The 4593-nt window shown below is 41.3% G+C and overlaps 1 long non-coding RNA gene across 1 annotated transcript; it reads left to right on the forward strand.

Moving 5' to 3' along the window:
* The first annotated feature begins 633 nt into the window (after window positions 1-633).
* LOC133720047 (uncharacterized) lies at window positions 634-3455 on the forward strand. The gene is made up of 3 exons (XR_009851650.1): window positions 634-1023; window positions 1490-1551; window positions 2637-3455. It is a non-coding gene; the product is annotated as an uncharacterized LOC133720047 (long non-coding RNA).
* The last annotated feature ends 1138 nt before the right edge of the window (window positions 3456-4593 follow it).

Raw genomic sequence — 4593 nt, forward strand, 5'->3', positions numbered from 1 at the left:
GAAGATTTTTTTTTTTTTTTGGAGTGAATGGAGACTTTTATCTCGTTTAGGGTTGAAGGCATGCGAATAGTCGTTAATAAAAATTAAGTCTAGGTATCACATTGATAACATTGTTAGTTCGGGTATCATTCTGACAGTTCCCCAAGTGTCCAGACACTGTTGGTGCAAAAAACCCTATTGGTTACCGAAGTCACATTGAGATTGTATAATGGGCCTTTGTTGATCCCATGATGCATGACTATTCAAATCAACAAAACTTTGATACGTGACATAGCTATATCTACCATCATAACCATACAATTGACCATGACTGTAACGTCCCGAACCCAAATTCACCGGTTTACTAGTAATTTGGACAGTAAATGGTAATTTGTTTTACTTTTACTCTTTTTCAGCAACTTTAGTGGCCCTAAAAGTTGACTTTTTGTTCGGGTCAAAATTTGGGAAAATGTTCTTCATGGAAGTCGTGGACGACGTTAAACCGAGCGCGTGCATATGTGGTGCGTAAAAATCGGAGTTCGTATGCGAAAGTTACAAGCGAAATAGTAAAGTTACTGTTCATTGGTAGAAAGTATAAATTTGAAAATTTACTGTTGCTGGGTAATTTCTTTTCTCTCTCCCCTTCCCCGCGTTTTCTCTCTTCTCCCCGAACTGTCGCTCTTTCTCCCTCTCGCCTGCAACTCCGGCCTTCTTCCTCCTCCGGCCACCTGACGACGAAAAGCAAGTATCTTTGGACTCGTCTCCGCTCCCTCTAGGTGCCTGTGGTGGTGTTTTGCGGTGGCTCGGCCCAATGAGCTCGGATTTGAGCTGTGAAGTTCACTGTAGCAATCCGGAAGTTTCGTCGATTTCCGGCGATTCCGGCCATCTCCGGCCACCAAACCGGGGTCGAAGGAGCGGTTTTTCCCAAGGATCATGTTGCCCCTAGCCTTGAGCCACGATTTGCAGTGTGGAGGTCGAATCGAAGGTTTGAAATTCCGAGTTACTATTCACAATTCGGGTTCAAACTTCTCTTTAATTGTTGAGGTACTTCCGCTCATTTTCTAACTTGGTCACAGTTGAAAGAATTAATGGGTGTGTTGAGAAGGTGCTACTGCCAAATTTTGGTGGCCATCGGAGATGGTGGCGGTGGCGGCGGCGCCGCCACTGTGGGCGGCGGTAGCGGTGGCTAGGGTAGCTTTTTAATTTAAATTTTTGGCTAGTTAAATTCTATAATTATCATAGAGCTTGTATGTGAAGTTTGGTGAATTTTGGAGAAGCTTGGAATTAATTATGAATTTTTGAAGTTTAGGATTTCGATTATCGAATTACGAGAATCTGACCGTCGGATATCTCTCGGTTCTGCTTTGGAACCTTTAAATTAATGAATTGGTATTAGTGGTATAATTTGGGCTGAATCCGAGGAGAATGGGAGATGTAATTTATGAGGAATTGAGTTTAGGAATTATATTAAATTCTTGAATAATTATTCACGGAATATAATCGTGTACAGGATGTCGTACCGAGCCCTGGCTCGATGAAGGAACTCGTATACGTGATCGTCGGAATAGTACTGTGAGTGGATTTTTGTTTTTAAGTAAATGATGCATGCATTTATTTTGAAATTATTGGTTTATTTAATTATCGAGCATGATATTTTGTCTTGGATTATAATTTGACATTGATTTTTCATGAGTTTCGGATATGAACTTATTATGCTCGGATTTGGATTTATGAGTTGTTTTTGAGAATATGAATTGATTTTCAGAAATTGATTATAATTATTATTTGAAATTCTGATATTGTGATTTTCAATGAATTCTTTTCCGAGGTGATTTCCGGAATTTCATATTTATTTTTCATTCACCGATTTGAGATCTCTGAAAGATTTTCGAAATGAGATTTCGATGGAATTATTTCTTGGTTGTTTATCGACTTTCGGTTTTGGCATTGGGAATGCCTCGATGATGATTTTGGAATTGGTTTTGTTTCGAATCATGATGATACTCTTGGCGTGTGGGACACGTCGTTGGAAATTCATTTGCGAGAGTTGGGGAAGCCTTATGTATTTATGGATTTACTTGGTTTTCGGTTATGTTTCCCTGTGCCATACTGAGGGGTGATTTTATCATGCTAGCATTGATTTTCCGCCTTTGTGGCGCGGTGATGGGATCACCGTAGCCCTTCCGCCTTTGTGGCGCAGGTTACTGTCTCTGTGACAGTAATTCTGTAGCCCAGTATCCTATCGCTACACTTAGTGGCGTAAGGGTATATTACGGGAGTTATGGGAGTTCTTTAGCCTGGGAGGCTATCACCCAAGCCTGAGTGGCTTATTCGTATGGCTATCATCTTCCCCTACTCATTATATTATTGCTGGGCTAGCGGGGTCTAGTCCGATTCCCTTAACCAGCGGGGCTGGTCTTATTTTCTTGAGTATCAGAGTTCTTTCCTCTTTGCTTGGTTGTGGCTAGCGGGGCTAGTCGGTTTTCTTGAGCTGAACTAAAGTTGTGTTTCTTTAAATTGTTGCATGCATCGGGATTTTTAAAGAAATAAATGTGGGAAAGTATAAAATACTTTTGGTTTTAAATTGTTTATTTTTGTCCACTCACGCTAACGTTTTTATGTACTTTCCCCTGGGCCCTTCGGTTTCAAATGCCTAGTGTGCAGGAGAAATTAGTTGAGGTCGGGCGTACATGGAGTCGAGGCATAGTCAACAGTATGGCTTCCGCGATTGCCTTGAATTAGGTTTTCCTCATTTACCTTTCTATTAGAATTGCTCTGATTACCTGCGGAATTAAGGTTATTAAGTTGAGATTTGTGTGTTGTGAATTTGGTTGATGTTGTTTGGGGGAGCAGGGTGGCTCCAGGAGAATAAGGATGGGTGATTTAGAAGTATAAATTCTCTTTCTACAGGTTTTGGGTTGTCCACTTTAGGGGAAGTTCTGCCTAATTTTTGGCAAAATTTCTTCTAAGGTGGGCCCCGCAGGTCCACTTCGGATTTCAGGGTGAAATTCGGGGCGGGTCCTGTCAGTTGGTATCAGAGCCTTAGGTTGTCAGATTCTGTAGACTCATTTCTATCTTGTTACCTTATACGCTTAATGTTACACAGTACCTCCCGAGTGATGGCCCGACTGCAGCGGTTCCCCATCGTTTACTCTTCGATGCTGATGTACTCATTAAGTGTGTAAGGTACATGTTTAGATGGTGTTCCTTTAGGTGTTATGCCTCTTGTACGCCGACCTCCTAGGGTTTTCGTTGCGTAGCGGATTATTCGCATGTTTTGCACATTTCCCTGCTGATGGTAGAGTAAGTCTACTCTACAATTTCGAGTTGTGCTACGATGTGTAATTCGAGGAAATGTTGTGGTTGTTTCTCCCTCGATGATAATAAGTTTGTTGGGCAAGATTTAAGGTGCGTGAACGGAGTTCGATTATGTGTTTGAGTGACCGTGATGAGCGACGATAGCTTTGGGTCGTCTTCGAATACCTTGAATCAAAATGGTTTTTGAAGTGGGACTAATAGTAATAGTGGTTCCGACTTTGAACTGAGTTTCGAGGAATGTGTCACGTATACGTGGTTGATGTTGTGAGCATCATTTTGGAAATTATTTGTCTGAACTTGGAATTTGATTGTTGGGTGGTGGGACCACTTTCGGATCTTGGTATCGCTGGAGGTGATACGTGATGTTGGACGGGTGTCCTTCATCTTAAAAACTAGTGTTTTTGTCAGCGGAGGATGAACTATGTAGCGAAAGTTGGAAGTTGGAACCGATTAAAAGCAAAAAAAGGGAGTATTGAGGTTTTGAAAGGTTTCAGAAATCAAGGACATTCGGATCGCTTTACGACGGCTGCGATCGTTTTGTCGCGCATGAGGGTACTATTAAGTGTCATTGGATATCCATTTGGGCGAAATTGTTGAACTTGGGATCAAGAAATGGTCGTAGGGACCCCACGGGGTGTCCATAGTAATTCAAGTGGAAGTACTATACGATATGGTTATGATCTTAGTTTAAAATCTATAAGTTATGGTGAAGGTTGGTAGTAGTTTTCCTCGCGGGGCGACGCTAGTCAACAAGTTTAGGGATTCTGGTAGCATTCATTGACGGATTCCTCGATAAGTCTTTTGGGGACTATGAAAGAATTTCTTTCCTATTTGTGGATTACGTCGTTGCTTAAATATCTCTTTTTCCTAATTCACGAATCGATTTTCTTCTCTGCAGTATTTAGGGTGCTCTACGCTCACGTAACACGATGCACTCTTGTTTACTTATCGAACCATTCACAGGTTGCTTCAAACATCGGGTTTCTCAGTCACATTTGGAGGAGTTTGGAATTGTTGGTGATTTGATATTAGTGGTTGGAGTAATTGAGCGAGTTTTGCCACCCTGGTGACCCTTAATTGGAAATGTATAGGAAGCTGTTGGTACAAGTGATAACCGGTCACCACTTGACTAACGGTAAGAGGACTTGAACAGGTGGTAAGAGTTGAGTTTGAATTAATTGATTAGGCTTAAGTTTTATCAAGGTTCCATCTGACCATTAAAATACTAAATTGTAATATGGTTGAGTCGTGTTGGATTATCTCTTAGTGAGAAGAGACTTAGAAAATTTGTGGTGC

The sequence above is a fragment of the Rosa rugosa genome, chromosome 7 (assembly GCF_958449725.1).
Source record: "Rosa rugosa chromosome 7, drRosRugo1.1, whole genome shotgun sequence".
Classification (NCBI taxonomy): Eukaryota; Viridiplantae; Streptophyta; class Magnoliopsida; order Rosales; family Rosaceae; genus Rosa; species Rosa rugosa.